The sequence below is a fragment of the Macrosteles quadrilineatus genome, unplaced genomic scaffold (genome assembly GCF_028750875.1).
Source record: "Macrosteles quadrilineatus isolate MER2022 unplaced genomic scaffold, UCM_ALF_1.0 Scaffold_105__1_contigs__length_354404, whole genome shotgun sequence".
Lineage (NCBI taxonomy): Eukaryota > Metazoa > Arthropoda > Insecta > Hemiptera > Cicadellidae > Macrosteles > Macrosteles quadrilineatus.
Window position 1 is genome coordinate 226,948 of NW_026542698.1, and position 14,483 is coordinate 241,430.

The 14,483-nt window shown below is 36.9% G+C and overlaps 1 protein-coding gene across 1 annotated transcript in view; it reads right to left on the bottom strand.

The window, feature by feature from the left end:
• LOC128982083 (protein C-ets-2-like) overlaps window positions 1-13,347 on the bottom strand; it is a 43,168-nt gene extending 29,821 nt beyond the window's left edge. The window contains exon 1 of the mRNA XM_054401125.1: window positions 12,849-13,347. The gene's annotated coding sequence lies outside the window, so the exon portion shown is untranslated. The remainder of the gene's footprint in view (window positions 1-12,848) is intronic.
• Between the last annotated feature and the right edge of the window lie 1,136 nt (window positions 13,348-14,483).

Sequence of the window (14,483 nt, forward strand, 5' to 3'; positions counted from 1 at the left end):
GTTGGAACTGTTATATATTTTATTTAATATAAATAGATATTTATTTATTTTTTATATAAATAAATAGATTATACCTTGTAGACTATCCTTAAAACCTATTCCATCTTAAAAATATTTGTCTGAAAGATATTAGTACAGCAGTCCAAATATAGTCAGTGTTTGAACAGCTGAAACTCTACCGTGGCAAACTCTACATGAAGCCATTACTCACTAAAGTAAGGAAAACATATTCAATTAATATGTGAGTCATAAACGCTATTTTTCGCTACACTACTGTGAAATGATCTGTTTTTGTTACATGTTTATCACCAGTGAAAATTCATCATTACATTGTTTACTATGCAAAAGTAATATTACCTATATTTTTTGAATTCAGCTCAGGAATTGATCAGAAATAAAAAACACTGCAAAGACAATACTTTGGTATACTCTATACCCAAGTGTACCCCAGTAACCTTCTCATGGGTTGCACACCAGTCCTAACCAAGACAGGATTTGAACCGAACCATGCAAAGGTCTCTCCTAGCCAGAACAACAACATCTTAGACAGCTCAGGCATTGATCAGTGATAACAAACACTGCAAAGACAATACTGGTATACTCTATACCCAAGTGTACCCCAGTAACCTTCTCATGGTTTGCACACCAGTCGTAACCAAGACAGGATTCAAACCATGGATCTGCAAAGGTATCCTAGCCAGAACAACAACATCTTAGACAGCTCAGGCATTGATCAGTGATAACAAACACTTCAAAGACAATACTGTACCCAAGTGTACTGCAGTAACCTTCTCATGGGTTGAACACCAGACCTAATCAAGACGGGATTTAAACCATGGAAATGTGTCTCCTAGCCAGAACAACATCATAAGACTGCTCAGGCACTGATCAGTGATAACAAACACTGCAAAGGCAATACTGGTCCTCAGTGTTGGGGAAGCTACTTTTAAAATGTAGCTAGCTACAACTACTGCTACATTTCCTAAAAAGTAGCTTAGCTACAGCTACAGCTACAGTTCCGAAAAAGTAGCTAGCTACAACTACAGCTACAATGAAATGTAGCTACAGCTACAATTTTAGCTACTTTTCCAAAGACGTTACATTTTATTCTAGGCACATTAGGTAAATGTAAAATTAGTTTCAACTTCATTTTTATTGAACAAACATTTAAACAAAAAATGTCACATTAACTAACATTACTTGGGAAACAAATTATTCCTAGAGTGTATTTAATTTGATGGCATTATAAACCGAACATTACAACAACAGAAACAAATAGTTGGGTGTCCCATCATATTAAGTACCTACTTATTTTTAAATACATAGAGGATACGCGTCCGGTAACCGGATGTGGATAAGGCGTACGGCAATGACGTCATGGGGTTGCGGGAGCCTGGAACGCCTTTACCACAACAATACAATGACCAGCCATCGGTGTTCGTGGTGTAGTGGATAAGGTGCTCGGCTGATATACAAGAGGTCCAGGGTTCGAATCCCATTGATGACTTTAACTTTTTGTCGAAGAGTTTGCATTGAATACCATTTATTCTTAACTGTACATCTTTTATTAGAATTTTTGGCATTTATAATTTTTTTTATAAAGAAAGAATTTCACCTTAATTCGATTTTTTCACTATCAGCAAGTTTGGTTGGTTAGGTTAGGTTATGACAGTAATTGCCGGACGTCTAATCCACGTCCGGTTACCGGACGCGTATCCTCTGCCTTTTAAATAACTTAGCCTATTGCATTATTTTTAAGCAACTTATGTAAATTTCATTAAGTTCAAAGGACACACAACCAAACTATATTTTAAAATCTCATTTTATTTCTTAAATATAGATTCATTTATAGATGTCTTATATCAACAATTAAGACCAATAAAACTTTAAAACGATTATTTAAAAATATTTTTTGCGTTACAGAGCCTAGCCTACTGAAATTGGAGTTTATTGCCTTTCTTTTCTTTTAATGTTAAAAACGACATTGCTATAACTTTTAAACATAGTGATAAGTTACTTGTTCTATGAATAACACTTTTCAATGTCAAGAAATCGTCCTTTATTGTCATTATGCATAGGGCAAATTGTGCTTCAACCTAGTTGGTACAGAAAACAGTATTCAGCAACTTATACTGAAATCGGCTTTTAATTTAAACATGTTGAAATTTGTAAAGTAACAAAATTGAAAATAACATGTAGGCCTACTTGGCTATGTAACAAGTTGGCTATAGTAGGCTTGTTCTTGCAAGGACTGAACAGATATATTCATAATAATTGAACTTGGAACTTGGCATTCTTCTTAAACCATAGCATAGCCTAGGAATAGTCCTATACAAGAGCTGTTAGCAGGAGCAAACTATGCTATTTTTTCAATGTAAGTTTCATGTTATATGGGGATTTTTTTCGTTACAATTATCATGTAGTCTAGGCATATCTTAAATCTCAAGTAATTTCCTCTCTGTTAATTTAGTAAACCTTTGAACAATCTTCGTAATCTAACCGAGGAAGGGCTTGTGATGATGAACCAATGTTCATCAAACACACACACACACACAACAGCTGAAGCAAAGGTTGATAGACCAGCTTTCTCATTATTTTAAGGTTTAGTGTTGGTTTTTGGTTTCCATTTAAACCCAAGTTGAAACACTATCGAAGTAATAAAGAAACTAAATTGACTACTAATTTCCCTGTCAATCACTTGCAAGCATTCAATAGCTTCTCTTGTCACCGGTAACGTTTAAACGTCGTCTGCATCTAGTGATTTTATTTTATCTGACAGTAATCATAGAGTAGTAAATTAAGGAAATGAGAGCCAAAAATGTGGATAACACTCATTTAATGGCCTCCATGTCCACACAACGTTGTAATATGGAATGAAACGGCTGCAACCAGCTGTATGAAGCCAAGAAAGTAGGCCTTTTTTTAAATCTCAGTTTGAAAGAGGTTGTTTCACGTAAGGTTGAGGTTATGATAAAAATCACGATCTCAAACAATGTTAATGTAGCGAGAAAAGTAGCTAAAATTCCGCTACAACTACTTTAAAAATGTAGCTAGCTACAGCTAAAGCTACAAAATCTTAAAAGTAGCGTAGCTACAGCTAACGCTACAAAAAAAGTAGCGCGCTACTGTAGCGTCGCTACTTGTAGCGCGCTACTTCCCAACACTGGGTATACTCTATACCCAAGTGTACCCCAGTAACCTTCTCATGGGTTGAACACTAGTCCTAATCAAGACGGGATTCAAACCATGGATCTGCAAAGGTGTCTCCTAGCCAGAACAACAACATCTTAGACAGCTCAGGCATTGATCAGTGATAACAAACACTGCAAAGGCAATACTGGTATACTCTATACCCAAGTGTACCCCAGTAACCTTCTCATGGGTTGAACACCAGTCCTAATCAAGACGGGATTCAAACCATGGATCTGCAAAGGTGTCCTAGCCAGAACAACAACATCTTAGACAGCTCAGGCATTGATCAGTGATAACAAACACTTCAAAGACAATACTGTACCCAAGTGTACTGCAGTAACCTTCTCATGGGTTGCACACCAGTCCTAATCAAGACGGGATTCAAACCATGGATCTGCAAAGGTGTCTCCTAGCCAGAACAACAACATCTTAGACAGCTCAGGCATTGATCAGTGATAACAAACACTGCAAAGGCAATACTGGTATACTCTATACCCAAGTGTACCCCAGTAACCTTCTCATGGGTTGAACACCAGTCCTAATCAAGACGGGATTTAAACCATGGATCTGCAAAGGTGTCTCCTAGCCAGAACAACAACATCTTAGACAGCTCAGGCATTGATCAGTGATAACAAACACTGCAAAGGCAATACTGGTATACTCTATACCCAAGTGTACCCCAGTAACCTTCTCATGGGTTGAACACCAGTCCTAATCAAGACGGGATTCAAACCATGGATCTGCAAAGGTGTCCTAGCCAGAACAACAACATCTTAGACAGCTCAGGCATTGATCAGTGATAACAAACACTTCAAAGACAATACTGTACCCAAGTGTACTGCAGTAACCTTCTCATGGGTGAACACCAGACCTAATCAAGACGGGATTTAAACCATGGAAATGTGTCTCCTAGCCAGAACAACATCATAAGACTGCTCAGGCACTGATCAGTGATAACAAACACTGCAAAGACAATACTGGTATACTTTATACCCAAGTGTACCCCAGTAACCTTCTCATGAGTTGCACACCAGTCCTAATCAAGACGGGATTCAAACCATGGATCTGCAATGGTGTCTGAGCCAGAACAACAACATCTTAGACAGCTCAGGCATTGATCAGTGATAACAAACACTGCAAAGACAATACTGGTATACTTTATACCCAAGTGTACCCCAGTAACCTTCTCATGGGTTGCACACCAGTCCTAATCAAGACGGGATTTGAACCATGGATCTGCAAAGGTGTCCTAGCCAGAACAACGACATCATAAGACAGCTCAGGCATTGATCAGTGATAACAAACACTGCAAAGACAATACTGGTATACTTTATACCCAAGTGTACCCCAGTAACCTTCTCATGGGTTGCACACCAGTCCTAATCAAGACGGGATTTAAACCATGGATCTGCAAAGGTGTCCTAGCCAGAACAACGACATCTCAGACAGCTCAGGCATTGATCAGTGATAACAAACACTGCAAAGACAATACTGGTATTCTTTAAACCCAAGTGTACCCCAGTAACCTTCTCATGGGTTGCACACCAGTCCTAACCAAGATGGGATTTGAGTTTCATCCTACATAGGTATCTCCTGGCCAATTGGACAACACCTTAGAATACATTGATCAGACCTAACAGTCTACTGCACTAACAATATTGATGAACCCAATACCCAATTTTACCTCAGTAATTTGCACAAGTCGCATGCCAGTCCCAACAAAGATGGGATTAAAACCATTGATCCACAAAGGTATTGTTAGAGAGGATAAATTTATATTCTTGTCATATAGTACATGCTCCAATCTTTAGGCTATCAAGTGTCTTTGTAACTTAGGCCTATATGACTTCTTCTTCTTCTAAGAATGAATGTATTATTCTTCCTATGTCCGGAGTCGGTTGTGAGGTTATGTAATGTCCTCGTTACTTCATGTGTGTGCTGTTGTGTAGTAACTATAATAGACAATAAAATGTTCCATATCCACATCATTGCGCGTCATTTAATAACCCTAACAATGGTTATGGGCCCAGAGGCCGTTTGTGGATATGGATATTAATAACTGGAACATTGTGATATCAGTTTGTTCACGGGTTCGCGAGTAACGATTGATCCTAACCTACACATAGGTTGTGCCGTGTGCGACTACGTGAGACTTTTGTTCTTTGTTCTGAAGACAGTACCGACAAAAAATGAGTGCTTCTTCAGGTCTACCTATTGTTGAAAAACTGCAGGGGAGGGAAAACTTCTCAACTTGGAAATTTGCAATGAAGGCCTATCTCGTACATGATGACCTTTGGGATGTCATAGAGGAAACCCCACCGGACCCCATCAGTGATAACTGGAAGAAAAAAGACAAGAAAGCCCATTCAAGAATAGTTTTATTTGTGGATAAGATTAATTATTCTCACATCAGAGACACTAGAACGGCTGCAGAAGCTTGGAACGCCCTGGAAAAGGCCTTTGAGGATTCTGGCTTAACAAGGAAAGTTGGCCTACTAAAAACCTTAGTCACAACCACGCTTGAAAAATGTAAGTCTATTGATGATTATTGTGATAGAATCATAACAACAGCTTTTAAGTTAAATGAAATGAAATTTAATGTTAGTGAGGAGTGGATTGGTACCTTGCTACTCGCAGGTTTGCCTGATCACTACAAACCGATGATCATGGCATTAGAAAATTCGGGAACACCTATCACTGGTGATTCTATCAAAGTAAAACTCCTTCAGGATGTGAAATCCGAGGACTGGACCGGCGAATCTGCTCTTTATGCCAATAAACAGTTTAGGTCCAATAAGTCAACACCGCTAAAATGTTTTAGGTGCAATAAGCCTAACCATCTAGCTAAGAATTGCCCTCAATCAAATGGTAGTAACAATAAATCTAATAGGCCTAACCAAAACAGTAGGTTTAGACCTAATGAATCTAGATTCTCAGATAGGCCCAATAAAAGTAGGCCTAATGAGTACAAACATGAAAATAGCCATGATACAAGTAAGAAAAATGCTTTTCTGGCTGTAGACAGTCATCGGCGTACCCATAATGAAGGTTTATGGTACTTGGATTCATGTGCGTCCACGCACATTACAAACGATGTAAATAAGCTTAGCAATCTAAAACCAAATAGCTGTACAATAGTTTCAGCAGATGGTTCAGATCTAGTTGCAGTTAGTTCTGGCACTGTAGATCTTGAGCTATATAATGGTAGTGAAGTTGTAGACGTAGAAGCCAATGATGTTTTTCACATACCAAGTTCGGCAGTTAACCTACTATCAGTGAGTAAGATAGTTAAGAAGGGACACACTGTAACCTTTGACAAAAGTGGGGGTTATGTTCATAATAATGAGACAGGTAATTTAGTTGCAACAGCTCATCTAAAAAATGGAATTTATTGTATGAATACAACAGAAATAAAAAACTGTTTTTATTCTGAGAATAAAGGTATTTTATGGCATCGTAGATTAGGCCATCTGAACCGGAAAGGTATGTTAAAGCTGTCTAAAATATCCACAGGCTTAGACGACAATATTGTAGTGGAAGATCCATGCGAGCTTTGCATAATGGGAAAACAGACACGTTTACCTTTCAAACGGAGCAAAATGTACTCTGAAAATATTCTAGACCTTGTACATACAGATCTCTGTGGACCTATGGAAACTGCATCTGTCGGCGGACGAAGATACTTCTTGACATTCATTGATGACTTCTCAAGACTCATGTATGTGTATTTTCTCAAAGAAAAATCTGAGGTGACAAAAATCTTCAAAAGTTTCAAAGCCATGGTCGAGAAACAAACGGGAGCGAAAATAAAGAAAATCAGATCGGATAATGGTGGCGAATACGTCAATGAAGAAATGAAGAACTATCTTTCTTCTGAAGGAATTGTTCACCAACTTACGACTCCCTACTCCCCTCAACAAAATGGAGTCGCGGAGCGAGCCAATAGAACATTAGTTGAAAAAGCTCGAACAATGTTGTTTGATGCAAACTTGCCTAAAATATATTGGGCTGAGGCTATTTCTTCAGCTGTGTACTTAACAAACCGCTCGCCTTCAGCAATCCTTGGAGATAAAACACCTTATGAGATATGGCATGGGAGAAAGCCCAGTCTAGCTCACCTGAGAGTATTCGGATGCAACGCCATGGTACAGATACCAAAAACGCAAAGAAAGAAATGGGACCCAAAGTCACTAAAATTTATTTTTGTAGGCTACTGTGCATCAACAAAGGGATATCGACTTCTCGACCCTAAGACGAACAAGATTACAATCTCTAGGGATGTAATATTTTTGGAAAACCAAAAAGAAGAGGATCCTGAGACCAGTCAAAAGTTAAATAAGCAAGTTCAGGAGAACAACGTAAACCTTTCAGCACAAATCGAGTCAAGTGAAGATGGATCTGAAGAGAACGAACATCATGCAGAAGATAATATCCCAAATGAAGATGAAGCTACTGATGATGAAGATTTTCTTGGTTTTGAAAATGAAGACGTACCAAGTGAAGCACCACGACGATCTGCTAGACAGAAGAAACCGAAAACTTGGCCTGATCATGTAATATACTACAGTGAAAAAAATGACGATACAGAAATCACCATAGAAGAAGCCCTAAGTGGTGAAAGATCAAAACAGTGGCAACAAAGTATTGACAAAGAAATACACTCCTTGATAAAAAACAAAACCTTTGAAGAAACTAGCCTACCTATAGGTGTAAAACCATTGAAAACTAAATGGGTACTAAAAATTAAGCCCGCATGTGAAAACCAAGAAGAAACTCTCAAGGCGAGACTGGTAATCAAAGGATGTAGCCAGATAAAAGGGATAAATTACGAAGAAACGTTCTCACCTGTGGTGAAATATTCATCCATACGATACCTCATATCCTTGGCAGCCAAAGAAGATTTGGAGATAGATCACATGGATGTGACAACAGCGTACTTGTACGGAGATCTTCATGAAGACGTCTATGTCATACCACCCAAAGAGATCGCTACTTCAAAGGATGGAAACGTTTGGAAATTGAAGAAAGCCGTCTACGGATTGAAGCAAGCTGGAAGAAATTGGAACAGAAAAATAGACGAAGTGCTATCTGGATTGAACTTTACGAGATCTCAAGCTGATCCGTGTGTTTACTATTCAAGACAAGGAAATAACCTACAAGTTATTGCTCTATATGTCGATGACATGCTGTTCTTCTCGAACAACAAGAAATCCATGGAAAAGACGAAGAGTACTCTCAAGACTCACTTCGATATGAAAGACCTTGGACCTGTCAACCATTGTCTCGGCATGACCATCACTCGAAATAGAGAAGCTGGAAAAATTTGGATCTCTCAAGAAGACTACACCAAGAAAGTGCTACAGAGATTCGGTATGAGCGAAGCGAAGCCAGTAACTACTCCACTTGATCCAGGCTTGGACTTCACGACAGTAAGTGACGAAGAGACGGACATGGTGAGTGTTCCATACCAAGAAGCTATCGGTAGTTTACTGTATTTGTCACAAATAACAAGACCAGACATTTCTTTTGCTACCAACTTATTAAGTAGATTCAATAACTCTTACAGTAAGGTACACTGGTTAGCAGTTAAAAGAATTTTTAGGTACTTAAAAGGGTCTGTTAATTTTAAATTGGAATTTTCAAGGGAAGAGAATAAAAATGTAATAGCCTATTGTGATGCAGATTGGGGAAACAAAATAAATGAAAGATATTCTGTTACAGGTTGTTTGTTAAAATGTTCTGGTAGTTTAATATCTTGGTTCAGCAAAAAACAGAGAACAGTAGCATTGTCCACTTGTGAGGCAGAGTATATGGCATTGTCATTTACAGTTCAAGAATTGTTATGGTTAAGACAGTTAATCTTAGAAATTGATCCAAAAAATGCTCTGAACCCATTTGATGTATATTGTGACAACAAAGGTGCTATTCAGTTGACAAAGAATTTTGTAACTAATGCTAGATCAAAGCACATAGATATTAGGTATCATTTTTTGAGACAACATGTTGAATCAGGGGTTGTTTGTATTAAGTATCTACCTTCTGAAGAAATGTTAGCAGATGTTCTGACCAAGCCCCTAACAAAAGTTAAACATGAGAGTTGTGTACAACATTTTGGAATTGTTAGGCATAGTTAGTTTAGGGCCTAACATATTCTTTTCTGAAATGCATAAACCTAGCAAAAATGAAACATGTTTAGGGGCCTAGTAAATTTTTCTGTGTGTTTTTCATATTTTGCTGAATATAAATTTAAGGGGTGGTGTTAGAGAGGATAAATTTATATTCTTGTCATATAGTACATGCTCCAATCTTTAGGCTATCAAGTGTCTTTGTAACTTAGGCCTATATGACTTCTTCTTCTTCTAAGAATGAATGTATTATTCTTCCTATGTCCGGAGTCGGTTGTGAGGTTATGTAATGTCCTCGTTACTTCATGTGTGTGCTGTTGTGTAGTAACTATAATAGACAATAAAATGTTCCATATCCACATCATTGCGCGTCATTTAATAACCCTAACAGGTATCTCCTGTCTGGAGAGACAATGCCTGACAGAATCAGACCTAAGAGAATACTGCATGACAATATTGGTAAACCCTACCTGTCAGAGGGTATTTTCTGTCGCTTATTAAGAGTTATGTTCGCAGATTCTGATTATATTTTTTACATCTGAGTCAGCTAACCAAGTAAAAACTGTGTATTTTCGCTTTTTGTGTAAATAATGGCTAATCAGTTGTTAGTTTATTTACTACTTTGTATTTATCTACACCACTGGCAGTTTACGTTTTTTTATTTCTAAGAGAACCCCTGGTCTTATTACCATCTGTGGACCTTTAGTTTGATAGCAACATTAATTACTAGCCCAATCACAAATCTGGGTCCAGAATAAATCTCGATGGAACTGAACCAGGGACCTTCAGATTTAGAGACGATTGTAATTATTTAATTACATTAGGGTACTTTTGATTGTGGAACAATTTTTTGGGACATGAAAATGGTGAGCCAACGTCCATGTAAAAACATAAATTAGATTCTCCAGTTCCTTTCACTGTCTCCATTTAAATTGATGCAACATTTAGCAGGAAAAAACAACAAACAAACAAAACCAAAACCAATTGAATTTCATTTAGGCCAATCTAAAATTCCTATTTGAAAATTCTAAATAAATTATTGATAAATATTTACTTACAGAGGTGATTCTTGTAAGACAGCAAAACATACTGTTTTACCGATGTATATAATTTTATATATTTCATTTTTATCATCTATGTTATGCAACAATGGGTATTCAATATTGTACTTAACTCTTTTTGTATCATTAGTTGTCAAAAGGAGTGTTATTTTTCTATCATGGCACCAAGAGTTGTTATTGATCCTGCTTCCCATATTTAATTTAACATTAGGATAAAAATATTTATCTTCTATAATTCTTGTGATACATAATCATTAATTGATTATTAATTATTTTTAGTTAATTAACTATCAATTATCAATTGAGTTGGGGACGAGACCTAGGTGTGTATTTTAACCAAAATATATGAGTGAAGGATGAGTGTAGAATGGCATGAGATGACTTTTATAGCTTTGTTGTTGACTATACTAAGATCAGCTGTGCCATTAGCCAGGATGATTTGTTTAAAGCCCATTGATCAGGAACAACTGGATCCAGTTGAAAACTATCATAAGCTACTGGATTTTCTGAGGATCGAACCAGTGACGTTTTGATTGTTAGGCACTTGATCACTTGATGTTGGATTGTGTTAGCACTTTAACCACTCAAATAAATTATATAAATGGGCTGCCTTACAAATGTGAGGGAGAGAAGCCAAAGAATACTTGTCAGTGGTTTACAGAGTACAGGCTCCATAGGTGCATAACAATCTGTTTAAAGATTTTAAAAGAGATTGGTCCACTTATTGCAGTAGAATGCACAATAAGCTCCGGTTGACGTGCTTGGACCATGAGTCCTCCCCTGTTACAATCAATCAATCTATTACAGTATCTTATTACTTACACCATAAACGTAGAGCTATAATAATAGATACTACTGTTATACTTTTGTTTTTATTCAAAACCAGTGTCAATGAACAAACAATCCAATGTTTTCATTTAGAATAAAATAAAATATTATGTCCATTTTCTCAATTCAAATTATATACAATGCATTGTACATTATTCATAATTATTGTAGGGTACATTAAAAACTCACAATAAAGGAAAACAAAATAAAGTTGAAATTAACTATAAATCTGTTGTTCTCACCAGGCTGACAATAACAAGATACATTTTAACAATTGACATAAAATAAACTGAAGAAGAAAGACAACCGTCCTGTGTATGTATAATAAAGGTGTCCCGTATATTTTTAAGTTAGAGAAAATAATTAGGGCCTCTTTAGGCGAGGCATGAGGTCATTATTTACAAATTTTGGCTACAATGAGAGTTCAATCAGATCGATATTCCATGTTTCAAAAATGTAGATAATATAACTTAAAATATCATAAATTATATAAATTTGTTAAATAACACCAGGCTATGTTTGTTTAAGGTATTAAGTTACATAAATTATTATACACACAATAGTTACATACTTTGTACATTAAATAACTACGGTACCTATGAACTCTAAAAAAATAGGTACTTTGGTAAAAAAAAGAAGGATTAAGGTATCGTTTGATTCATAACAAAACAAGAGGAAAGTCCTACAAACATATATGATAGATAACCCAACCTAACATAACCGCCGCAGCACGCTGTAAAATATGTGGCCTCTGTATAATACAAAAAATGTTTTTGAGGCAGGAATAGTAGTAGGTATATTTAAAAAGTTATAAACTATAAATCTTGTGAGCAGTCGTTTTGACATCACTGTTAGAGAACAGTATTATATTTTGGTTTATAATAATAATAATATATCAATATTTTCAATATTTTAATAAAATCAAATTACATTTGTCATAATTAGTGCATGTAAACAGGAATGTATAACAATGCCAGATTATTTATCATTTCACCATTGACTTTTGAATAGTACTTTACCAACCATTACTAATTGTGTGGAATATACGGTGTGGTTCTCAAATTAACAATTTTGTTAATAAAGAATAAACTACTTTAAAAATACTCGTAATCTTAGTGTTGGGCAATGTATCATTTTATCAAGGACAAGCTTTCCAAGATATTGGAACCCTCAACTAAACCGGCCAAACTGGAACTAGCAATCGCCACAAGCCGATTTCACCTATCCATTATCCACTAACAGGTTTGCCGATCAACCATCAATTAGTACCAAATATTTTTTTTCAATAGCCAGATATAACCACAACAATGTGTTATTCAACAGGGAAAACGCATATCTTAAATGGTCGGCCAAATTAAACCTGAGTGACGTCACAGTGTTTAGAGAGAAACCTTTGATATCGAGGCCTTGAATTTGAATAGGTCAAGTGGATAACTCATTACACACACTAACACATCATTGTTGTATTTTGTGGAGCTATTTTCTTCGTTCATAATAAATACATAACAATCAATGGCAGTATTGATTAGTTTACCTCCAACTCTAGTATAATTAATATTTCTAATCAATTACCACACTCACATTACACTAATTTAATTACAGCGTAATAAAACATAAATTCCAAGACAGGTCACCAACTCACGTTTGTGTTGCCATCCGTTGGTGGATTTTATCGACAAGGCGAGAACAAAATACCCTGAAAACGGAACGCGCACTTGATAGCTATATAAATCAAAATGGCAGATGTTAGAATTTACACGTAACACGTTCGTGACGGAAGCTCGGTAGTATCTCGCAATCGCACCGCACAGCACACTAACACACAGCGACAGCGACAAAACTCACAGCTGATCATCAAGGTTATAGAGTCAGCTGAGCTAAGATTCAGCCAGCAGCCAGGTTAACCACCCGTCAACCGTCGCTATAACCGCGAAATACACTCCTCCGTCTTAACTCTCTAACCGCACAATCACAATCTAGAGAGTAGAGACTGCCGCCGCCACCGCCGCTGTCGGCTGTACAGCACAGCTGTAGCGCGGTAGTGGTGGTGGCTGGCGCTGGTAGGCCATTCCCGAAATAACTATCCTGGCGCGTTCACGTGGTTACGGCCCGGGTCAACAGGTGATAGAGCCGTTCACCGCTCGATACAAAATGTACATGCGTATTCGCCCCCCGGTCCCAATAATTACTGCCCATCTCTCTGGCACTCGAGTGCCTAAAATAAATAAATCTCCACGCGCATGTCGCCGTGGGGCCAAGGTCACTGATATAGGAAACGCCAATAACAAAATAGCTAACAAACTCGAGGCGGAGGTAAATCATTTACCACTGACGATTTCAAGTAGGTGAAAATAATTTTACACAATTTAATTTAATCTGTAGAGTAACGTAAAATTAAATTTTCCTAATACAAACATTATGAATAATTTTTTTTAATTTTCAGTTTCTCGTAAGTCTAGACGTTATGTATCATCATCTCCGGCCAAACATCAATAACCGTAAACCCACCCCCTGCCCGTGTTCACGCCCACTTCCAACATCGATCTCATCTCCCAAGTGGGTATGTAGAGCACGTGGCTGTCACACCACTGACACAGCGACCTGATTCGGTCATTGTACCGCTGGAGGGTCTAGGTCTAGTTAGTTAGTTTGAAGGTTTGTTGTTAATTGAGTTTGGATAGAGTAATTTAGTTCTGGCCTGACGTTATTTTATTATTAATTTTAGACATAAAGGAAATTACATGACTAATAAAAATTTGTAATACCCCCGCCGCAGCAAACCTGCAGACTAAGCGAATTTCCATTTGACTGATTGCATTTACACTGAAATGTCTACTTAAAAATATAACATTTTTTCCCGATTTAAATAGAATTAGCAAGTACTTAGGTGTGCTGCATCAGGGAGGGTAAAACTGTTTTTTTTTGTAAAATGTTAATAGTTAGTAAGAAATATTAACATTTTCCAAATTTGATCAAAATATGTTCATAAACAAGCAAACTACAACAGTTTACTTATTCTCCATAAGAATAACATGGGAATTTTAAATTTACAATTTTTTGGAATTTTCTCTGTAACCATTAGGCGCATAATAAAGCTTCAATATACTAAATTATTTGTTTTTTTAAGCTCTACAAAATGGTTTGGAAATAAATTGCTAAATTTTATGTTTTTTGGGTCAAAAATGGGAAAAACCTATTTTTACCCCATAAAACCCCCCGTAAACACCCGTTCCCATGGTCCGATCATGCTGGATCGCGAACTCGTTCGAATAAACGT